The 25,570-nt window shown below is 40.3% G+C and overlaps 1 long non-coding RNA gene across 1 annotated transcript; it reads left to right on the top strand.

The window, feature by feature from the left end:
- Window positions 1–4,463: 4,463 nt before the first annotated feature.
- Window positions 4,464–21,745, top strand: LOC139045761 (uncharacterized). The gene is made up of 3 exons (XR_011504849.1): window positions 4,464–4,596; window positions 17,748–17,879; window positions 20,809–21,745. It is a non-coding gene; the product is annotated as an uncharacterized lncRNA (long non-coding RNA).
- Window positions 21,746–25,570: the final 3,825 nt, after the last annotated feature.

Here is a 25,570-nt window from a genome sequence, read left to right as displayed (position 1 = left end):
TAGTTTCAATTAATATTTCTTTGTAAGTAAAATTATCATCTTTCAAATGCCTATTATCTCTTCTTTTTCTCTTTCATATGTTGCATTTTCTTGTCCTTTTTCATCTTTCTCTTGTTGATTTGGAGAAATACTTTCTACATTAGAGGTATTTTTCCCAGTTTGTTATTTATCTTTTAACATTGTTTTTTAGTGACTTTTTCCATCTGTAAGTTTAAAAATTTTTAGTTTTTAACTTATTCCATCTTTTTTTCTTTATGGTTTCTAGTCTTAGTGTCATGTTACAAAACATCTTCCTACAATCAGATTAGAATACTTCTTCTTATATTTTCTTCTAGTATCTTTTTAAAATTATTATTTAAATGCTTAATCCTTTTTAGTTTTGCCTTTGTGAATGGTATGAGATGGATATATGATATTTCCCCCTCAACATTTAAGTCTTTTCCCAACACATAAATGTTATCTTTAGAAAATATTACATTTTCATTTATATCCAGTAATAAATTTTATCATAAACTTGTAGGATCTATGTGAAAAAAATTATAAAAGTTAACTGAAGAGCAATTAAAACTTAAAATTTGGATAAATGGAGAGTTATACCATATTTCTAAATCAGATGGATCAATATTGCAAAGGTTCCCATTATTCCCAAATTTGTATATATAGATTTCATGCCACTCCAAATAGGAGCTCAGTAAAACATTTTTGGAACTTTACAAAATGATTTGAAATTTAACCTGAAAGTGGTGGTAATCGGCCGAGAAGAACTGGCATTATGAAGGGAACTTGACTTACAAGATATCAAAATACATTATCACGGTGGAATGAATAAAATAGCAAGGTGAACTGTGTGAAAAAGAGACAGACAAATGGACAGAATAAAAAGCGAAGAAGTGGGGCCAGCCCGATGGCACAGCAGTTAAGTGTGCACATTCTGCTTCATCGGCCCAGAGTTCACTGGTTCGGGTCCCGGGTGTGGACATGGCAGCAGTTGGCAAAAGCCATGCTGTGGGGGCCGTCCCACATATAAAGTAGAGGAAGATGAGCATGGATGTTAGCTAAGGGCCAGCCTTCCTCAGCAAAAAGAAGAGGATTGGCAGCAGATATTAGCTCAGGACTAATCTTCCTCAAAAAAAAAAAAAAAAAAAGCCAAAAAGTGAACTCTAGTAGTTAGTAATTGGTAAAAGAGCATTTCAAACCAGTAAGAAAAACATACATGATTTAAAAAAAAAAAAAAAGGGAGAGTGGACTGGAGCATTATGATCCAGTTATTTTCTAAAAATGTAGTTAAATCTTTATACCATACTCACGGATAGCTCAGAGAATTAAACATAAAACAGAAAACAGAACAAACTAGAAAAAATTTGTAGATATGTGTATTTGATTTCATAGAAGATACAGTCTTTCTAAACATTTGAGTAAAAGAAGAAAAAGCACAAAGGAAAATTTTGATATATTGCATTATGTAAAATAAAACTGCCAAACATCAAAACCCATAAGCGCAAATACAAAACAGACTACCAACTGTGAAAATATTCATAATATAAAAAGATAAATAATAAATAGATGGCTAAAGAATAGAAAAATGGGCAAAAGATGTGCCAAAGCAATACAAGAAATAGAAAGACAAGTAACCGATAAAGATGAAAATGTTTTCCTCCCTGCTAATCAAAGGAATTCAAATTAATACAATAGGATGATAACATTTTTTACCTAATTTTACAAAGATTTAAAAAATGATAATGGCCATTGTTGGCAACGGCCAGGTGAAACAAGCATCTGTGTGCTTCAAGTGAGAATATAAATTGTTTCAAGCTTCCTGGAGGACAGTATACCAATTTTTGTCAAAAGTTTTAAATATATTTTCCTATTTTTATTTTTAGAAAATCATTTCAAAGAAATAATTGAATACATATTCAGGACATATATGTTGCTATATGAATTGCTTATTGTGTTGTTATTTTTTAACTTATTATAAAATATTTAAAAGATACAAAAAGCATGAAGATTAATGCTGGGAACACCCATGGACCTAACATCCAGCATAAGAAATAAATCATTATCAATAAAGTTGAAACCCTTTATTCATCCTGCCACCAATGCCAACGCCTTCAGCCACCCCCCCCGGAGGTGAATATGGTGTTTATAATTCTGATGAGGTATTATTTAATTATAAACTCCCTATATGTCCAAGCTTGAGGAAATTGATTAAATACATTTTAATACCTTAAGTAGTAAAATATTATTTATTAAAATAATGAATTAAAATTTATTTGTATTATTACACATATAATACATACTTATTACTGGACATTTAGAAAAAGTCTCAAAATAAAATGAAACTATAAAATCAACCATAATGCCACCATTATAGCTTTCATTGTAGTGTCTGTGGTGTCGTCCAACCTTTTTTAATATAGTTATTTATTGTTTAAAAATTAAATCACACTATATATACAGTTTTATAGTTTGCTTTTCCTCTTAGCAATCATCAATAAAATTTTTTCATATTATAAAATAGTCTTTAAAAATAATTTATCAGTTGCATGGAATTTCATTGTATAGGTGAATATTTACTCTGATTTGGTAATTTTGTATTATTCCAATTTTTTCCTATTATAAATGAAACTGCAGTAAATTTCTTTGTAGCTAAATCTTTGCTATCAAACAGTAGTTATTTATTAGATAAATTCCTAGAAGTGGGATTTTTCACTTTTTTTTTTTTTTGGTGAGGAAGATCGGCCCTGAGCTAACTTCTCTTGCCAATCTTCCTCTTTTTGCTGAGGAAATTAGCCCTGAGCTAACATCAGTGCCCATCTTCCTCTATTTTGTTTGTGGGATGCTGCCACAGCATGGCTTGATGAGCAGTGCATAGGTCCACACCCAAGATCCCAACCTATGAATCCTGGGCCACGAAAGTGGAGTAGGTGAACTTAACCACAGCACCACTGAGCCGGCCCCAAGAAGTGGAATTTTTTAGTTTAAAATTCTAAACGAAAACAATCACTCCTTAGTAGAATATTTTGTGACATGATAAATTGCTAAGTAAAAAAGTGGACTACACAATAATATATACACTACGTTTGTAAATGTTAAAAGATGTATGCAAAGTGAAGAGGCGGAAAGGAAATACAGTATATCAAAATGTTAACATGGTATCTCTGGGCAGGCAGATACTAAGTTATTTTTGTTTGTTTCTTTATGTTTTTCTGTGTTGTCCAGTTTTTCTACAGTGAGCATATATTACCTTGTCAATCGGAAACAAAATAATAGTTTTTAAAATAATTGAATAAATATTGAAAAAACTGCACAAGTGCAATGTCTGGGAAATAACAGCTTCACAACCGTCCTCACGAGAAAGACCTGGGGGTCATGGTGAACCACAAGCTCAAAGCCAACAAGATATTAAAGCTGTTTAAGAATAAAATGTCACATTACATTGTCTAGCACAAAGCAAAATGAGAGTCCTTCCACAGTCTGTCTGTGGGACTACAAGTGCTGCGCTGTACTCTGTAGAGATGATATGGAGTGTTCTGATAAGTGGCACTAGGTTGTTAAAAAGGGTCGGAAGCTAGTACAAATTACTGGGCCCAGCCATCCAGAAAGGCACCAGGGACTGATTATATTGTATATCAGCACAAATCCACTGTTGCTGGGGATGCCTGAAACAATTTTTTTTTCATTGGGGTTCTAACCTCCTTCTTGGCAGCTTACTCTTTTGGGAGTGGAAGTAACTAGAAGTCTGAACCATGGTGTTGAAGGAGGAACGGTAAACTCAAGTTGAAGCAAGACCAGCATTTAACTCCAAAAGAATGCAGTCTGGGCAACGGTGCATTCAGACTTTCAAGGGGATGACTAGAGACAGGCAATGATGCTACGGTGGGTGCCGTGAGTGTAGCTGACATGCTAGTTTTGGACCAGCCAGCAGGAGAGGGCTCAGTGCCCGGCAAGAGCAGGCTAAGTTTTCAGGGAATGGCAGAGGTCCGATCCTGTGGTCACAAGATGGAACACGGCAAGGTTTACCCTCGGCCAAAATGCCCATGCCCAGGACTCATCCTAGTGTCATTGTCACAAGTAGGATGGCAAGATGTGTAAAGTGTCTGTATTTTTCTACTAAACTAAATTATTATCTTGAATCACCATTCTACCTAGTGGCAGAAAACTTAATCTGGTTAATCTTTGTTTACTTGATCACTTCAGTATTGTTTTACTCACTTCGGGTCTGTTCTCAGACACTTTGGGACTTTCTGTCCCACGGCCTGTAGTGCGGGCTGCCTGATTCTGTCCAGTCCTTTTTCCTGGTACAGAGTCTTGCCCTCTTGGCAGCCACGTGGTTGGCATTCACTTGCCAAACTCTGGAGCCACAATTGCTCCCTGAGTTCCTCACCCCTTGTTCTGCCTGATGATGCTTACTCTGCTCTGACCACGGATCCAAAGTCAGCCCCTTGGCCGAAGCTGCCAGGAAGCACCTCATCCCAGATGTCAACAAGTCTCCTTTTACAGTAACAATCGTCCTATTGCTGTCAAATTCTTTAAGGAGCAGACAAACTATGGGAACAGATGGGCAAACCAAAGACAGCGAGTCTATCAACTTTTCAGGTAAGCTAACCAAATTACTGACAGATGTGATTTGTGTCATATTAGGAGAAGGTGAGCTGACCAGGAGTGGATCTCAAAGAGCAGTGACAGTTATTTTAATGGAGGGAGAAAGATCTGGCATGAAAAAATAGGCAATTGATACTACTACTTATTCAGTAGCATTTGCTGACAATATAAGAGAGAAAGAAACACACAAAGAGAAAGAGAGAAATGAGAGAGAAAGAGAGAGAGAGAGACCCTTAAATAGCGCCTGCCCATAGGAGAGGCTTAACTAATATTTATTGAATGGACACAGTGGGGTTAGTTTACAGTCCAAACGCTCCAAAGGGAGTTTCCGGAAAAGACCCCTCTTAAGCATGTTAAGTTTGATTAAACAGATCTTTCTTTGAAAGACAACCTCTGTTTTGCATGTAGGAACTTCTTAGGTCATATCTGCAGGGCTGGGCCTCAGCTGATAGACGCACTGTCCCAACCTGATGCTTATGATTGGTGTCTGTTCTGATTGGTTGACGCTCGCGTAGTCCCGGCAGTTTACTACTGTATTGTCACTAGTGTCTCTGCACCTCTATCATCTAAAAGAGGTCTCTGCTGCAGACGCACATGAACCAATAGGGAAGGGGTGGATGTGGAATTGATGGTATTGGAAAAACTGCCTAACTATTTGGGGGAGAGGGGGAATCAGATCCTCACCACAGAACAATAAATTATAGAAGCAATAAAAAGTTAAATAAAAAAAGCCTAATCCATTGCAAAAATAGAAGTAGACAAAATATGTGAAGATCAGATTTTCTGTAGAGCAACAGAAAACAAAGGAAGGAATCACCCAGAAACACCTGATACATTTATCTAAGTTAAAATTTTAAGCTTTATATATAAAAAATCATGAACAAAATTAAAAGTCAAAGAGTAAAATAGGGAAAAACCATTTGCCACAATTACAAAAAGGACTGACATAAAGGGTTTATATAAATAGATTAAAAAAGCATTAAGGCCTCAACAGAAAAATGGGCAAAGGACATTAATAGGTAATTCACAAAAGAGGAAATGGCTAATGAACATCTGAAAAAGCTGTTTAATGACAGTGGTCCCAAATAAATACAAATAAAACAACAAAACCTTTTTTTTTAACCTATCAAATTAGAAAAGATTTTTTTTGGCAATAATATTAGTCACTAGTAGGGACATTAGGAAACAGCAGCATTCTTCAGATATTGCTGCTAGGACTGAAAATTGCTACGACTACTCCTAAAAATCAATTTGGCCGTATATTTCAAGAGCCTTAAAAAAGATTTATATATATGGATCTAGTAGTTCTAATTATAGAAGTCTGTCCTACAAAAGAATCTTAAACTCAGAGATTTATGCACACAGATTTTCATTTTAGCATAATTTACAATAGCAAAACCCAGAATCCACAAACATTCAACGAGAGAATTATGTTATATCGGGATGATGCAAAATTAGGAAGTCATTAAAAATGAAATAACGAATAATTTTTAGTGACATAGAGGAAAATAAGTACAAAGAGCAGAATCCAAAATTTTATGCACAATAAATTCAAACCAAGGTTCAAAAAAGAAAGAAAGGTAAAAAGAAGGGAAGGAAATAAACATATTAAGACTGGTTAACTCAGCGCTGGGAATAAAGGTGTTCTTGGTTTTTTTTTGTAGTGTTTTCTCTCATTTTATACTTGTACTAAGTTGTCTACAATGAGCATGTACTACTTTCATAATCATATAATAAATCATTATTTCAAAAGGAAATCTCTAGAATTAATCTAGATTTTACCCGGCAGAAAACACCAGAGGAAACCATACTGACGAATTGTTTTCTAATACTTTTTAAAGCAGAATTTTACAGTTCCATTCAAACGCAAGTCCCAAAGTAATAACTTTTATTTTTTTTGGCAGAGTAGCAGTCAATAATAACTAGGCAAAAATTGTGTATATTTAGTTTTGTTTAAAAAAAACAACGGTTAAAATATCTTTATTAAAAAACACTGAAGAATAAAACTCCCTTAGCAGCTCAAGGCTTAAGCAAGAACACAAACATTTTTGTCTTATGTCATCATTACTAACTAGTTTAAAAATTACATGGGGGCATTTCGCTGCAGCCTTCATTTCTCTCAGTTTCTGAAAGAATTGTTGTTTGATCTCAAGATCAAGAGGATTTGTGGCATGGGGATAACTTGCTCCACGCTTTCCATCATCATTCTGCTCCACCTCCTCAGACCTTCCTGGCTTTCTTCTAAAGCTGTCTGTCCTCTCCCGGCAGCCAGAGTAGAGGCACACACTAGGAACAATCAGCGTCTTTCCCCCAGAGCCAGCCCCGGGCAAAATTATCACAGAGCCGAAGTTAGTGGCACTTCCTTTCTCTGGCCACTCTTCTAGTGCATTCCCACCCTCTCAAAATCTGCTCTCACAGGCTTTAATCACACTAAGCGACACTAACACTTCTGAGCATCTACTATACACCAGGCATTGTGTTAAGGGCTTTCACCCATACTATTTTATTTTATCCTCACAATAACCTTGCGATTGTTTATTTGCCTCATTTGACAGAGGAGGATACTGAAGCCCAGAGAGGTTAAGACAGTTGCCTGTGGTCACACAGCTAGCCATAACTGGCACAGCTCAAATTCACAGCCAGAGCTGTCTGGCTTGAAAGCTATGCTTATTCTCAGAGGGTGGGGCCAATAATTTGGACCATCAGAACCCTTTCCATGCCTTTTAAACTCAATCATACAGATACTTTGTCTATTTCCCAACTAAAATTCAAATTATTCTTAAATTTAGAAGAGTCTAAAGCTTTTCAGTTTTCTTCTCAAATCACAGAAATTTCCTGAAGAATGAGGACATGTGCCTAATAATATCGAGCAGGTCTATCAGTTGAAAAGAACATTACTAAATGAATTTGGGTACCATTCAGTTTTCTCAAATCGTCTCACTTTTCCTGAAACCACATGAAAAAAGATAACAAAATTCACAGGCTTGTCTTTCTGTGAGCTTAACATCATTTCCCCACTAATCTAAAGATCCTCCCAGAAGGTAATTAATTTCCCGGCTTCCCTCTGTAACTAATCGAGATTTAAAAAACACTAATTCTCAAGGAATTCTTCTTTACCCGTTAATCAATTCTAATTCTGCGCCTAACTAGCTATATGCCCTCAGGCAATTTACTTTGGGCTTCTGAGCTACAGGTTTCTCATCTGGAAAAGGAGGATTGGATAAAAAAATCCTATCTTTCTCCTAAGGTTGTGGGTACAATTAAATGAGATAATGTAAGTCGAGTTTCTGACACATGGGGGGACTCAGGAAGATGCACCTCCTCATTCTATTCCACCCTCTTCTTCACATATTGGTATTTTCTCTATGTAAAGGTCACTGTGTCCTCCTAGGGTTTTCTTGACCTTTTTCCTCCAGGACACGAAATAATTCCTATTCCTTAATTTTTTCTAAGCGATCTTGTTTTCCGATCATGTACTTTTTGCAGCTTCATTCCATCATGTTAAAAACAAGACCCAACACGGTTTGCATAAGGCAGTAACAAATCGCTTTCCCATCTCCCTTTCCACTTACCAGCTCCCCCCAAAATAACCCTCCCTCCTAACAACAACAAAAACCCGAGTGAGAGAGAAACAACGCCCCCCAAATTATCAATTAAATTATCTTCCTTCAGTGGTCAAAGAAAGAATGTTGGTCAAGAGGGTAGCTTAAAAGTAAGAAAAAACAGAGGCTTTTCCTGACCAACTTCCTATTCTCCATCATTCATCAGCAGCCGCCGTTGGAGTCTCTTCTCCACAAGGGCAAGGTGCTGTGGGGCCATTTAACACCTGGCCCAGTTCCTGTGAAAGCCGGGCCGATATCTAACACCTTGGATCACAGAAACGTTTATGGTGAATGTGATACAATGAACTGGATGAATGGAATATTTCCTCCCCAGTTATATTTAGTGGAAATGCTTTTGCTGACTTGATTATAAGGAATTCTTGCTGCTTGCAACCAAAGAATTAGGGGGCTGAAATCCCACAGCTGGAGGAGAGCTGAATGAAGCACCCACTTGTGACTTAAAGCTTAAAGAATATGAATTCTGTGTTCAGAAAACTTCCCTGCACTCTCCTGTTAGTACACCCACTGATTTAGAAAATGCCAGGGGCCCTGGAAGTGTGATGTTTCTGATGGATCTCTCCCTCTTTTTTTTTTTTTTTTAATTTGCTCAGGGCTCCAGACAGTTGGTGCTTAAGTGTCTACAATTTAAAGTTTTACATATCTTCCTTGGGCTGTCATATGTCTACCTATCCGGTCCAGAACATCTCCCTAAATAATCTCTGAGTGGAGAGTGACGATCCTCTCCTAGGAATGAACGTGCGCGGAGCGGTGGAAATTCCGTGGCTCACATTTCCTTCCCCGCAGGTCAGATGGTGCGGCCGGCGGGCCTGAGCGATACGCACAGCTGTCCCCACGAGAGGCACGGGGTACAGGTGCTTGGTCTCTCGCCACCAAGTCGCAGGGAAACTCTGCCGCACTGACGTGTGAGTCCCAGGCATCTTAACCTCGGATGCTCGGACCCTGTGGGCAAAAATGTCTGAACCACGCACAGGGCTATTGTCACGATTAAACCCCCAGTGTCCCTCTGCAGCCGGCCCTCCATTCACGCCAACGAGGTGCCACGAATTTGCTCGTCGCTGCCTAAGCCTCCGCTCGCTACATCTTTACTAACATTCCGCGCAATCTGGACGGGTTCGGCGGCGGCGGCGGGCGGTGAGCCTGTCCCGCGCTGGCGGGGGGCGTCCCTGTCCCCACGCGGGCGGCGGTGACCGCAGCCCTTCGGCCCGCTGTGGGTGCGCCCCCCGCGCGCTCCTGGAGCGCCGCTGCCTCTGTCCCCGGGCCGGGCGCGCCGCGATCTTCCTGCAGGTCGGGCTCGGCGCGCTCCTGGCGGTGGCCGCGCTGCCCGAGCGCCCTCCAGCCCCGCCTCGTGTCCCCGGGAACCGGCGCCCGGGCAGCCCCGCCCGGATCCGGCTGCGAGACGCGGTCGCCGCCGGCCTGGCCACGCGGGGCCTCCGCCCGGGCGCCGAGCAGCAGCTGCCTCGTCCGGCCTTGTGGCGGATCGTGCTGCCGCGCGACACGGGGCACCCAAAAGGCGCCGTCTCCCCGGCTGGCCCCGCGACTTCCCTGCGGTTCAGCCGCCCACCTGGGAGAAATCCACGTTTGATGGGATATTTTATCAGTCTCAGCGTTTCCCCCAGCTGTTTAGCCACCTCAATTTTTAATTATTCTACATTCCCTTGTGATTCGTCTCTCTCCTCTTTAGGATTGCGGTTGGTTCAAAGTTTAGACTTGAATGGGGGTGGGGGGAGGAATGGGTGACTGGATGCTCAATGGGTTTTTAATTTATGGACAAAAATCGTTTCACTGCGTGACCCACAGGCTCTTAATTTTCCTCTCTGAACCTCAACTACTTCATCTAAAAAATAAAATTTAAAGCAATTGTATGTCATCTGCCTTAAAGTAGAGAGTTGGTCTGATGACCTCATGAAGCATTTTCAGGGCTAGGATCTCTATGATTTAGTGATCTGGAGATTTGAAATTAAAATAAGAAATATATCATTTCTTTAAAGCAATCAGTGACGAGCATTCTCCGTGAACGAAGCATCAGGAGCAGGGGTGTTTTTTCTCCCCGGGTCACCGGTTGGCGCAGGGTGAGGGTCTCCACGCTCTGAATGTCAGTGTCACAAACACGTCATCAGGAAGTCAGATATGTGGATTAGCTGGCCTTTTAGGATTCTTTGAGCCATTGATTCTCTCCACTAATATTGATAATGCAAAGTTAATTATATATTTTGAGTTTCTCCTCCTTGCCTTGTGTTTTCAATCCTGGAGAGAGAGAGGGAAAGACAGAGAGAGACAGAGAAGCAACTAGTTCTCTTTGAAATACAAAAAAAAAAATCAATCCCATTGATCGACGTAGAAAAATAAAGACCTAAATCCCTTCCATTACCCTCCACTGTGAGTAAAATTGGAGTGTTCTGAAAAATGCCATTTCAAATCACAAGGAAGCAGACCCAATCTCTCTCTCTCTGTGTCTCTCTCTCTCTCTTTTCTTTTAGGGAGACGCAGGGGCATCTTAGGGACGTGCCTTTATGTCTTTTTGATCCAGGAGTTTTAAGAGGCCACATCTTAAGGCCAGCTGAGTTGGCTGAATGCTGACTTTAGGTGTGCCCAATACAAGGAGGGTGGCGCAGGCTTCAGAAAGAATCCGGAGTATTTTTACGAGGTGAATTACCTGTGTTTACCTTAGTGAATCATTTCATAGATGTTGTTGTTTTGACCCACCTTTTCTCTGGCATACAGGAGCCGACCTTCTACAAGGGGGAGAAAAAGAAGGAAGATGTGTGAGCTCCCCCTGGTGCTCTCCTGCATTCAGGCCGACTGAAAGGAATTGCAAGGAAACAGGTCTACGCAAGCATAAGGAAAAATAAATTATCTGGATTATTTTCTTTTAAAAGGCCCACTTCCATGCTGAAGGGCAGAAGGTTTCTGATCAAGGTCTTGAGGCTGTGGGCCTGGATTCTGTATGTCACCTTGTGAGTGTAGACCTGGCTTTGTTAGCTCATGTCATTTCTGTCAAGAGTTGGAGGAGGAATCCTTGCCTTGTCAGAGAACATGTTTACAAAGCAAAATCTGAAGTGGGGATTTGGCAGCTGCCATGGGGATGGGATTACTCTGGGAATCAATTGGATTACTTTTTGTCCTGAGTTCTCTCTGTTAGTCTCCAGTTATTCCTTTGACTGAATGATTTTCACACACTTGTCTTTGTGCTTGTAGATATCACAAGTCTCTAGTATGAACCAACTTGACCAGTGGGGCTTTGAATTCTAGACCGTGTCTCCTATCGCAATAACAGCCTACATTCTTATACGGCCTTTTTAACACTTGAGGACACAGACCTCTGTGGGCTCTGGCCACTTGTAAAGGCTATGGGGGAAATTCCATGTAGTCTATGGATAAATAAGTTACAGTGTCCTTCAACAATTTATCAACATGTATTTAGTTAGTCCTGCTCTCGGTCCACAGGGTGAGGAGTGTATAAAAGATGTATGAAACGTAATCCCTGCCGGGACCTGGTCAAATCAGCTAAGAGACAAACTCAGTGTTCATTGTAATAGATGAGTCAATATTATCATGTTTCTTTCCCCTCGTGAGTAAATGCAGAGCTTTTGTTTCATTAGTTTTCTGCATGTGATTTTGGTTGAAGGGGAATCTTGTGAAGCCAAAATGGGTCTGAAGATCCCAGCTTTTCTGACGGTTCCTGGTGGACTCCTTCTTTCTGAATTTAGTCACAAAGCACTGAAGCCCACTGAGAAGACCATAGCAAGTTGTAATTAACCTCGTTCATGAGCTCAAATTCATTCTGCACTCCGGTTTTTATTCCCCTAACGTATCATGCTCGTCCTCTCTCTCTCTCTTTGCTGAGCCATTCCGCTAGTCCACTCTACTCTCTTCTCTTCCACCCCAGCTGTCCAGCGTCTACGGTTCCTTATGTCTAGGGTGAGGCTCACCTGCCTCCTGATGGTTCTCATCGGCACAGATTGCTCCCTTTTCTACCTCTTTGTGCACTTATTGTTTGCACCCCACAACGAGCTCTTCTTACGGAGAGCCCCACACTCTGATTTACAAAACCCATGCGTGTGTGTGTCCCTCTGGATCTGAAGAAGCTCTATGGAGAGGGGGCAATGGCTTTGTTTCTTCTCTATCTTCTCGCTGCCAGTGTGTGTCCATATCTTTAAATAGTGCTCTGTTAAATGAGTAAACGGAAATAATAACCCTGAGGGATTTTTTCAATTTCATAATGTTTTAAGTCCCATGTCTCTTAAATGAAAAACTGTCAAATTAAGGAGCCATTTCCAGGATTTTAATTTATGTATTAGTTGTGCTTTGCCTCCCCTCCAAAAGGATTTAAGGTGGGCTTAAAATATTAAGAAAACTAGACAAGATCATTTGTGTTGCCCCTGCAAGCTCTAAAGTGATATGGTTCTAGATCCCACTTTCAACAATGGAGACTTTTTTAAAAAGATAAAAGGCATGCTTCATAATATCTCTTATTATCATGCTAAGAAAAAAATCACAGATAAAAAATTTCAGAAATATTTTCGCGTCTTCTTTGCATATCACACACACACACACACATACACACTCACACTAGAACTGTACTGGCAGTGAACATGGGTTGTTTAAAGTATAGCTATTCAACTGTCATATAAAGTGAAATCTATATTTTCTCTCCCTATATGACTATATATTTAACATCTCTATGCATATGTGTGTGCATACATATGTATATGTTATATACACACACTCCACATTATTATTTCAAAGGGGATTTTGCTCCTTCTGGCTACCAGCAATAACTAGTCAATATTTACACTCTTGAATATCGATGATATCGTGCATACACAGGAAAGCTGTGGAAAACATCTCCATTTTCAAACAGAGTTTTAATTATTTGCAAAGACTTCAATTGTTCACTATCTGATGTCATGGATTGGTCTTCACAGTGTGAAGTGTAAGTGTCCAGAACCCCCCACAGTATTATAAATAGGCTTCTAAAGCCGGGTTGATTGATGTTTGGCATAAAGCGCTATTCCTCTGAGCATATATATTCCTTCTGTTCACCATTTTCATAGAAAAATACCAGGGCTGATTTTTTATTCTAATCTCCAATTTATGCAAGGTTTAAACTACTAAATACTTAAAGCCTTTTTCAGATCTTTTCCCCCTTTTCTGGTAGGGAGGTAACTAAATCTTTTGCTTCAACACAAATAAGAATTGGAGATTTAGCACATTCCTGTGGGGGAGAGAAAGAGTTTATTAATTAAATTGAGAATCAAATAATATGCTTCTTTGACACTAATGTTCCATCCTTCTCCACGCCAAGTATCCTGTGGGACAACTTTAAAGCCTTTATCAGGGTCTAGATTACTGCCTTTATGGTTCCTTAGAAGAAGGAATTTAATGAATGGCATTCTGAGTTGAAGAGAGAATTTGAGATGTTTTAAGATTTAAGCTGCAACCGTGAACAAGTTTTTTCAAAGTATGTCCCAGGGTTTGTAATATAAAACATCAAAAAAATAAGCACAATAATGTACATTTTCGTGAGTTTTAATAAATTGTTAATACTGATGAAATGTAAATTTTTCCTTCACGGCCCTTATCTGCATTTGACAGAGTCCTACAGAAAACTTTAAGTACCCGTTTAAAGCAATTTACAAGATATTGTAGAGATTCCCAGCAATAAAGAATGATTAGTGATCTTCTTAAAAATTTTTATATTGACAATATTAAACCAAGTGCCTTATCCGGATTGAGCTGGTTTTGGCTAGTGTCTGCACTGGTGCCTTTATCAAGCATATGCATTCACTTTATAGGCTCTATGTTAGAAATAAATTCTACTTGAATACAAGTCTGAGACTACCATTACCTGATGGAGAGCAAGATAGTTACCATTTACATGCCAGACGCTGCACTGGGCACATTCCGTGTGTTATTGTGCTGGGTTTTTGTAGCTACTAGATGGAGGAAGAGACATTGCTGCCACTCTTTCAAGGAGGAGAAGTTTGAGACATGCAGAGTTAAAGCGATTTTCCCAAAGTTTCCTTCTGTCTTAATCAGTTTGGTCTGCTATAAAAAAATATCATAGACCGAGTGGCTTATAAACAAGAGAAATTTATATCTCACAGTTCTGGAGGCCGAGAAGTTCAAGATCAAGGTGCCAGTAGATTCAGTGTCTGGTGAGATCCCACTTTCTGGTTCATAGACAGCACTTCTGACTGTAACCTCATGTGGTGTAGTGGGCAAGGGAACTTTCTCAGCCACTTTTATTTTTAATTTGTTTTTTTCCTGTGGAAGATTTGCCCTGAGCTAACATCCGTTGCCAATCCTCCTCTTTTTTGTTTTGCTTGAGGAAGATTAGCCCTGAGTTAACTTCTGCTCCTGTCTTCCTCTACTTTGTATGTGAGATACCTCCACAGGATGGCTGATGAGCACAGTAGGTCCACAATCGGGATCTGAACCCATGAAACTGGTCCGCCGAAGTGGAGCCCAAAGAACTTTAACCACTCGGCCACAGGGGCAGCCCCATCTCAGCCACTTTTATAAGGGCTCTAATCCCATTCCTGAGGGCTCCACCTTCATGACCTAATTACCTTTCAAAGGCCCCACTCCCTAATACCCACTAGGTTATTAGGTTAGATTTCAATATATGAATTTGGGGCAACAAAAACATTCAGGCCAATGCACCTGCCTAGTAACCAGAGAAGGTAGGGACTGAACTATGGTAGTCCAACTCTGCTATCCACCAACTGTAAAGGGGCAAACAGTAAATATTTTAGGCTTTGTGGGCCATTCAGTCTCTGTCACAACTACTCAACTCTGCTGTGTAGTGACAAAGTAGTCATAGCTAATATGTCAATGAATTCTGTGGCTGTTCCAATAAAGCTTTATTTAATAAAACACAGGTGGTGGGCTGGATTTGCCCTATAGGTGGTGGGCTATACGTGGCGGGCTATAACTTGCTGGCCCCTGAGCTATCCGATTCTGCCTGCCTCCTCAGTGCAAAGAAAATCCGCTAAGTGCACGTGACCTTGGAACAGGCAGGTCTCCATACCGGATCAGTCTTCTGAGTAGGAAGGACCAGTGTGAACTGAAACTACCTCCCATGCTGGCATTTGACCCCAAACATCATTTTTGGAGACTCCAGAAGGCTCCACTTAGATTATAATGTACTTGTAGGAGTGGGGCCTTGAATTAACTCATGATGTCACATTATTGCATCGCGGCTTAGAAGTACTATAGTGAAGTTGGAATCCACGGCTGCCTGAATTTCTAAGTGTCCTGAAGGTCCCTTAATCTCACCTACAAAAGAACCCCATTTCATTCTCTAAGGATTGTTGGAGCCCCAAGTTACTCTTACTGCAGAACCTGTTTTGTTTAATTGGACTTTAAACCCTGTGTCAGGCTGGCCTGCTCTGGTGGCTGGTGACTCACTGATTTTCTAGTCCACTTAACCCTGAAGATATGCCTTATACTTTTAAGTCTTTAAACCCAGTAGTCCAAGGACTCGATCCTACCCACCTATTGACCTGCTTCTCTGGTGCCAGCTACATTTCTGGAATTCTGTTTTCACTTCTTCCTACATCCTCCATTACTATAGTTCATCCATGACCATGTGTTAGCAGGTAGATACTGTCTCTCCCTGCTAATGCCAGATCCATTGTCCTCCCCATCCGATGCTGTATTCTACAGGACAGATTGAACTCATAGCCACTAAAGCTTATTGGTGGCTGCGTGGCTGCCTCAGTGGACAGATGAAGGTCTTGTCCTGGATCCTTTTCAGCTGACTCTGTCTAATGGCAGGTTGTTGGCTGATGCTTGGCCATGGGGCAGGGGTGGCTACTCCCCTACTCTACAGCTATGCCAAAAGTGAGACGTTTCCTTTCTTTCACATTCAAAAACTAAGTAAACTGACCATAGAGAATAGTTATTATGAGAAAGTTACAGAAGGAATGGCCTTACATTTCTCTGAAATAGTGAGACGATGGGGAAACAGTCTTGGCCTGATGGGCAAAATCACAGATGCAATTGAGTAAAAGAAAAACTAGCATGATAGTTGATAATTAAGAAGAGCTAAGATTAAACTTCAGATGTCATACAATGAACAATGTTCTCTCTCCTCTTTCCACTCAAACGTCTATTTTAAAACTCCATTCTTATCATAAATCTCAGCAATGATTTTTGTATTAAAGAACTAAGTGGAATTTTTAACTAGGAGGAGAATTCTCTGGTGTTGGATTTAATCCTTGAAATCAATCAACAAGTCTTTTAAAGTCCTTTAAATCATCACCAGATGAAAGGACTCTTTGGGTTCAAAGCCAAAGAAGTAATCCCTTGTCTTGTGTGTGACCAAAAAGAATGATTGTAAGCAGTGATCCCTGCTCTTAAGTAGATTATAGTGTCATTGCAGAGATAAAATTAAGACATAAGAGACAAGCAGAACAACTAAACAGTATGGCATTCGTAGTCTACAAGTTTAGAGTGGAGAAGGATGATTGAGCGCTGGAGTAAGTGCTGTGCAGAGGTGGTTGGGTTCAAGGTCATTGATATCAGGGAGCCATTGATGGTTTTATATGAGGGAATGACTTGAATGTAGGTTCCTTGAGGTTAGAGGTGTCTTAATGTCTTTAGTAGCTCAAGGATAGGGCACACAGTAGGTGCTGAAGAAAAGTTTATTTAGTGTGAAATTGGAATTTCAGTGGTGCAGGCTACGTGTTGGAGAGACTGGAATCAGGAAAAAGAAATGGTAATCTCTTTGATGACCAGAAATACGCTTGATTGTTTTTACCATCCAGGACCTATAACAGCTACCAGTACTCAGTAAGCTCTCAAGAAGTATTCAGTAAATTCAACAAATTAGTCCCAGACATCAATCAGCAAGTTTTTCAAAATAGTTTAAGACTCCAAAAAATGTGGACTCTGAGTTTAATGCAAAGAAATAGCTCCCCTTTCTTGAATGAGACCAAGAAGTGACTGTAAGCTCAACTTTTGAGAGAACGAACATGGTGGGAAAACTCCGGTGTGGGAGTCAGACAGATCACAGGAAGTAACTTGGCCACACCAGTTGTTTGCACATTGTTAGCTGGGACACCTTTGGTAATGTTGTTCTTCTGTGCCTCAGTACTGTCCCTTGAAAAATAGAGATAAAGGGGGCTGGCCCCATGGCCGAGTGGTTAAGTTTGCACACTCCGCTGCGGCAGCCCAGGGTTTCGCTGGTTCGGATCCTGGGCGCGGACATGGCACCGCTCATCAGGCCACGTTGAGGTGGCGTCAACTAGAAGGACCCACAACTAGAAAATACGACTATGTACTGAGGGGTTTCGGGGAGAAAGAAAAAAGAAGATTGGCAACAGATGTTAGCTCAGGTGCCAATCTTTAAAAAAAAAGATCCATGCATAAAAAAAAAAGAAAGAAAAATAGGAATAATGATGTCTAGCCAGATGGATTGTGGTAAAGATTAGCATTTATAAAACATTACCACAGACTCTGGTTCAGGGCAGACCATTCATTGATGCTCTTTCATTTTCCTTTCTCCTCCTACAGAACTGAATTGAATGAGAGCCCAGACTCTGGTGAAGCCAGGATGTCTTGGCTTGTCCTGAAGGTCATGAGCTACAAGACTGGAGCACCATTTGGGTAATAATGACCAGCGCTGTGGATGCCATCAGTGCGCAGGTCAGAACAATAGTCCTGAGTGTGAGGGGACTCTGCTGGGGAGTGCAGATGGAAAACCTTTGAGCACTGAGCTAGCCTTGCAGAATATCCACTGTTACAGCTCAAGAGACAAAAGAAAAGAAGATGATAGTAAAAAAAAAAAAAAAAAAATCATCAAATTACATGCAATGGAAGGCAAAAGAGATTAGAGTTTTTGGTCAATAATAATATGTAAGTGCTTTAGATTTTGGGGAAGTTCTTTTGTTTTATGTACACTAATGTGTTGAGTAAAAACGGGTCTTAATGAAAGCTTTAACTGAGCCAGCTGTGTTGAACAGAGGAGTGGTCTGTTTAATTAAGGAGAAAAGTGTTGGGTGTGATTTTATTTCTGCAACGGTAGAAGCAAGTTTACCAAAGAATTGAAAGCTGATGCCTCTGTACTATAAGCAGAAGTTTCTAGAACTTGGGTATTTTCAGTAGGAGCTCCCACTCAATGGCTGTCAGCTATTCTCATAGGCAACAGTAGATGGAACAATTGACTGAAGTCTAGGTAGAGGCTGCTGCCCCATCGCGCCCACCTTTTCACTTCTGGCTTCTCCCTTTGCTCTCTGTCCCAGCCCTAGCCCTTGGTGCTTAGTTGTATTGAGAAAGTTTTTGTTGCAGTAGCTCCTGAGGCCCTTGGGGCACTGTGTGTTGGTTCACTCTTGGCTGGTGTGGCCTTATCCTGGGAAGAGCCGTGCAGGCTCCTCCTAGCCCAGGTGCCACAGTGCAGCTTTATGGGCCACTGCCCACACAGGATCCATCTATTACTCATCACTGTGATCACCCCTGTCTTAAAAATGAACCCACTGAATGAGCCAAGGCTTCATGGAACAGCAGATAATAGAGCTGGGATTACAATGCAGGGCTTCAGGCTTCAGGAGTTTTTTCTGCAGACCAGTGATTATCAGACAGTGGAGGCAACTTCTCCATCTTTTCTGCCCCCACCAGGATGGCATATCATAATCTAGCGGAAGAGAGTATAGCTTTCAAAAACACATTCGAATCATTCTAAGTATCTGTTGTGTTCACAACTAAACCACCAAAGGTAAACTCTGTTCAGAATCTTCTGGTTAGTAGGTAAGCAAATGTTGTAGGTGGTACTAGTGACCATGTGACACAGTGACCGGAGCTTCAGAGACACAAAGGAAAGTGAGGACTCAGAAATGTCCCCTGGCTTTGCCAAGTAGAGAGCAAATGGTGACTTTTGAAAGCCTAGTTTCAGTTCTGCAGTGAAACTGGAAGCCAGATTGCAAGGATTAATAAAAAGATGGATAAGGAGAAAGTGTTGGCTAAGAATGAAACATAGAAGTAAAAGTATGGAAAGAAGTCGAAGTAGAACCTTTGGTAAGATTAAGGCTCTGTCTTCCTGGCAGGCTGGATCAGAGGCCCAGCCTCTGTGTCCCTTAGCCCCAATTCCTCTCTCTCATTTAATGCGATATGTTACTCAGCAGTTTATATTAAGAACGTAGAGGAATTATATTTTAATATATTAACATATTTAATACATTAGTAGATGTTTTTCTGTCCCTGAAATAAGTACATTTCTTTACTTGTATCTTGAGGACACCCCCATGCTCACTGCAACCCTTCCTCCTCCCCACCCCCACCCCCCCAGGACTAGACAGCTAGACAGTGAATCACTCAAAACAAAAGCTGAACATATTTGAAAATCCTCTGGTCTTAGTGTAAGTCAGAGACATTTGGATGCATACTTGTTGAGCAAGTTTTTCTGCCTTTAGAGACTAATCTAGTTCAGAGATTAGATTATAGATCCCTAAGGGCAGGGTGGAGGGCGGGGGAGAAGATCCCACAAGAAGGGAGAGCAGAAGATGAAGAAACCACGGATCTCCTCCAGAGGAGGCACTCTCTGTCCTCACTCCAGGGAAGTACACAGAAGTCCACTTAGCACCCAGCTGTCCTTCTCATTGCCAGCTGGTGAGGGCCATCTTTGGGCAGCACTCAATAGGTCTCTCTAGAGCTAGGTGACCTGTTTCCCACGACCCTCCCCAAGCCTCATCTAATTTACAATAACCCTGGGTGATGGGGCCCAAGGTGGTGATAACAGGAAAAGGAAGCCCCTCCTTCCTTCCAAGGTGGCATTAGCTAGAACTAGATTGAAATCTTACATGGGAAAAGGAAAGTATGGAGTACACTGTCCTGTTACGTCTGTGTGTACGAGTTGCCTTCCCCACTGTTCTGGGATATCCTTGAGGGCAAGGGTCATCCCTTTTTCACCTTTGCATACTCAACACCTAGGATAGTACTTGGCACAGAGGTTAATTAATGTTTTTTGAATGAATAACTGAGTGTATGGATGATTGATGAATAAATAAAAGTGAAAATTTTTAGAAGTAGAAGTCAGAAGAAGCCAAAGAGAGAGAGGAGAGACTAGAGATGTTTGAAGAGGAAAGGATGGTTATTTGAACCAAGCTGAGAGGTGACTGGGGAAGGAAAGACTGAGGGTAGATTCAAGTTCTTTTGAAACCTGGAAAGAGAGATGATAGATGGTGAGTTTCTGATATGTTGGGGTGAAAAAAAAAAACAAAAGAAAAAAACCCATGTCCTTTAATAGCCATGGCTAACACTAAATTTATCTTCCTCGTAATTCCATTTCTGATCATAATACATGTCCAGTAGAGTTGACAGGTAAGAAATCATCAAGATGGTCTAAAAATCTATAAAAGGTAAAGCCACGGGGTGATACTTTAAGACTTTCAGTGTTCATATACAGAGAAGCATGTCATTGTCATCATATTATTCTCTTTATGATCTGAAAACAGAATTCTGCCTTAAGGGAATTTTCTGTTTGAAGTGCCAGATATAACTGTGTGTTCTTATACCTTCAAGTGGCTTTCACATTTATTTATTTACTAATTTTTCACTCTGGTTCATTTATTCACTCATTTAGAGGCAGGAACTATGCCCATGTTACGTGGAGACGCTATGTGGCGACGCTACGTGGATGCTGAAGATCCAAAGAGGAACAAACACGACATGGCTCCAGAACCCCAGACTCTAGCAAGAATTGGAGCTCTGCTTGGTTCTTCCCAGTCTCTCTCCTAGGAGCTTGATCTCACCTCCTCCTCAGCAAACACAGCTAGGCCCTATGTTCTTAATTTCGTCTACCCCAATACCACTTTGTTCCAACTGTTGTCCAATCTAAGTCTGATCTTGTCGTGACCTTTGCACCCTGGCCTTGGACTCCCTGACTACCATTCTTTAGGGATGTTCTCGGCATTTGGGTCAGGTCTTCTCCTCCCTCCTCATTTTCAGCTCTTCCTTCCTTCATGCAGGGCCTTGTTTTGAGGTCTGGTGACTTGTCTCAGGCCAAAGTCTGTCTAAGACAGCGCCTTCCTCCTAGCTCTACCAGAGCCCCTGCATTGTCATGATCCCTTTGAATACCTCTTTTGGCAGAAAACTTCCTTTGGATGCCCTTCGGAAGGGAAGAACAAGTTCTTGCTCCTGTCAGAGCTGGCCCAGGTACCGAGAAGCCTGGACCTACAGTGGGGCCATTAGCAGATTTCCCCATGAGGACTAGAGGAAGACTAGTGACATATGACCCATTCATTAACTCCACCACACAGAAGCCAAACTTGAAGGGAAAGTGTAAAACTGTTCATTAAATGCTTTGATAAAATATATAAAATGTCAACGGAAGGGATAGAAATGGAAATCAATATTTCCTAATCCCTTATTTTAATCCCCAGATCAGGTTAACAAATTTTGACACAGACTTTTTGGTGTGAGAGGATATTTCATTTGGAAAATGACAGGGTTTAAGAAAAATGTTCTTTACCTAATATCACAGCTTAATTTAAATAAACTTCAAGATTCCTTTTGTTGTTAAACTGATTTGTCAATTTGTCTCACAATGTTGCATTTCTCTGTGCAAGAATAACTGTTTAAAATATCTAAAGATACCATGAAAAAAGAAAAAAAAAACCTTCAAACCTTCAAACTGTTATATTTTGTAGTCAAGTGAGCTATTTTGAAATTAGAATTCTACAATCTTAATTTTCAGCCTTCAAGTCTGTTAAAAAATATATCTATATTTTAAAGCAGGCAAAAATAACTTCTTTGTTGTAAACAGAATATCATTGAACATTCACATTTTTGAGCTGATGAAAAAAAGAATTGTGAATCACTTTGTTAAACGTCAACATCAGCTCAAACAAATTCAAGTTGACTTTTCAATAGGTTTCTGATAGCTGGCGTAGCAGAAATCACTAGATCCAGAGAGCTAATGGGCAGGAGCAGGCATAGATATCTTCCTGCTTTGGGATAAATGGCATCTTGCTGCTAAAACAGACTTCACAGTTAGCCGACAATCATTAGGTTGGTGACTTTCCTGATACCCAAGAGATGCTTGCACTAGGAATAAATTTCTATGTTGAAGCATTTGACAAGCCTTAGTTCCTGATGTCTCACACTCAAGCCTTACTTTATAGTCACATCTGTTAGTTTAAAGCATTTTTAGTTTATTGAAGAAGGCTTCACAAAGAAAAAACAGATGATGAAAATCTCATCTGTCAAAACTGTTATTAAAACCAGTAACAGTGTGAAATTTTGTTTAAATTGAAAGCATCATTTATTTTTATCAAACATTTTATAAACAATCACATTTGAGAAAGATTTGGGGGACCTGGAGAGCCCTCAACAAAATGCAGCTCATTATGTCGCTTCGTTGAATGTGTGGCTGAGAGATAGGCTGGGACTGCTTTCCTTTATCTCTGGGAGAGACCAGAGGGGTGGAGAAATTACCAGAAGCAAGGCTCACTCACCTCCGAGGGGCAAGAAGGAAAAGGAAAAGGGAGCAGGCCTACAACCGAGGCAGAAGACCAATGCTGTGGTGGCAGACAGTGGGGACACCTTATTTGCCCTTTTCTGATGGATTAAGGTGGAGGGACATGGCCTGTACCTTGAAGTCCCTGAGAGGGTTTAGGAAAAAGAAAGGGAAGGAAAGAAAGGATATTTGTGGAAAGAATGAGCAGGGCCTCCTTTCTTTTCCTCAGTGCAGACAGTAAATTTCATGCTCAGATCTGCTACTGATATCAAAGGGTGTTTCACAGCCAAAGGAGTGAAAGAGAGGCTTAAGAAGGAAGCAAGATGAACATCAAGTCCGTTTAGTTGAGTCTTCATTCAACCCAGATGTCTGGCAATGTGGAGACAAAACATCCGATGCTTTACTATTGTGTAGACTCAACCTTAGAATACACAAAAGATCCAGTTTCACATTCTTAACGGTGTCTCATGCTTCTTTGGCTGTTTGATATTAGGAGCTTTGAAAGAGAAAACGTGTCTTCAGCAAAGGAGAACCATGTAAATGTGAATGACTTGTTCAAGTAGTGACCTTTTTTCCCTTTCTCCAGGCGATACTGTACTTAATTTTGTCACACTTTGAGATCTCCCCCTGGGGGCTGGGGCAGGGAACGGGTACGCACAGAGTGTTGGGGGCATCCCGGGATCCTCAGCTTCCCATTCACTCTCTTTCCTAAAGCTGACTCTTCTAAGAATGTGTCTAGTTCCCCTTTCACAAGTCCCCTTTCTCAATCCCTCCCTTCTGCCATTTTTAAAAGAAAACCTTATCTCTTACTCATCCTGCATCTCACAAGAGAATGCTGCTCGGGAACACCCCCCAGCAGGGCAAACAGGGGGACCCTTTGAAGTTCACTAAAACTGCCTGTTTTCCACAATTTCAAAGAGAAGGTGAAAATTCCATGTTTACTTCCAAAATAGCAATATTATGTTTTCCAGAAGATGGATCATGTGTTATGTTAAGTTAGTGTTTATATTTCTTGACCATTTATTCAGAGTCACAGGAAAAAACATTTTTATTAACTTTCGCCAGATGATTATATACGGTAAATCTCTATTTTATTTTTAACATAAGCACAGACATCCTGCTTTACTAATCTCTTTTCTGCTCATTTATTTATTTTTGCCAGGTATTTCTTAGAGGAATCTCTTGTGGGTTCCAATCAAAAAAATTAACTTAACGACAGGAATTAATGAGTCTTTTGTAAGCTCTGAACTTCCTATGGCCCAATCCTTTACTTTTTTTCTGTTGATTTATTCTGAATCCCATATCATTGTAGCCATAAGTTATATTCATCCATGAAAATGTACACTAATTGGGAGAAAAAGCCCTATTCTCATTAAAAGATATATTTCCAATAAGAATTTATTTGTTATATTCAATAACTTTTTAATCAAAATGTATGATCTATTTATGTTGTTTGAGCAATTGTGGCCAGCCCTGTGGGCAAGTGGTTAAGTTCACGTGCTCTGTTTCATCGGCCCAGGGTTCACTGGTTCAGTTCCTGGGCACAGACCTACACACTGCTCATCAAGCCATGTTGTGGCAGCATCCCACATAGAAGAAGTAAAATGACCTACAACTAGGATATTCAACTCCGGATGGCACAATGCAACCAAGGAAAGTGAGCTGAGTTTACTGAAAGACAATTTTCCAAGTCGTGAGCAGGGTTGTGGGAAACCTAACTGGAGGTGAGAGGGGTAGGAACAGGCAAGTCCTGAAGGTGCACAGTGAGGGAACAGTCACCACTTCCTGGAGAAAGTGACTATCTCAGGAGAGAGCTGCCCTATAATAGCTGTGGCCTTGGGTGGAAGATGGAGTGAATCTGTGTTCTAGAAGGAAGGAAGCCAGGAGAATAAACGCTCTGACCTGAGTCTCTTCCTTTTGTCCAGTCTCCCACCCAGTGCTTCCCACTAGTAAACCCAACTTGTTAGAAGTGGTGACAGGCCTTAATCTTTCGTCATTAATTATACTGTTTTTGTAGATATCATTTATCACATCAAGGAAGTTCTTTTCTATCATAGTTTTTGAGAGATTTTTGTCAAGAATTTCTGTTGCATTTTGTGAAATACTTTACTGCATCTATTGAGATACTCATACATTTTTACTCATCCTATTAATTTGATTGATTTTTAAATGTTAAACTGACCTTACGTTCTTAAGATAAACTACACTTGGTCATGAAGTATTATCGTTTTTATGTAATGCTGATTCTATTTGCTAATATTTGGTTAGGAATGTTTGTGCCTATGTTCACGGGGGACTTTTTTTCCTTTAGTTTTCTTTCTGGTAATGTCTATATCTTGGTTTGTTGTCAGAGTAACGGTTGTCTCATAAAATGAGTTGGGAAGTATTTCCTCCTCCTCTATTTCCCGGGAGAGTTTGTGTGGGGTTTATTATTTCTTTATAAAATGCTTTCAAGAATTCACCATCATACTGTCTGGGATGGAGTTTTATTTTCTTTGAAGATTTTAAATTATGAATTCAATTTCTTAATTGATAGAGAAATTTTCAGATATTTTATTTTTTTCTTGAGGGAGCTTCAGTAATTTGTGTCTTTCAAGAATTTGTCTGTTTCATTTAGGTTGCCAAATTTATTGGCATAAAGTTAATATATTCTGTTATTATCCTTTTATTGTTCGTAATATCTGTAGTAATGCTTCTTTTTCCTTCCTGATACTGATAATTTGTGTCTTCTCTTTTTTTTCTGATAAATCTGGTTAGTAATTTATAATTTTTACTAATCTTTTCATATTCAAGCTTTTGGTTTCACTGATTTTTTTCTGTTATTTGTCAATTTTCTATTTTATTGATTTCTACTTAGCTTTATTATTGTCCTTCTACTTTATGTTTA

The sequence above is a fragment of the Equus asinus genome, chromosome 7 (genome assembly GCF_041296235.1).
Source record: "Equus asinus isolate D_3611 breed Donkey chromosome 7, EquAss-T2T_v2, whole genome shotgun sequence".
In the NCBI taxonomy this organism is placed as follows: Eukaryota; Metazoa; Chordata; class Mammalia; order Perissodactyla; family Equidae; genus Equus; species Equus asinus.
This window is presented reverse-complemented; position numbering and strand designations above follow the sequence as displayed.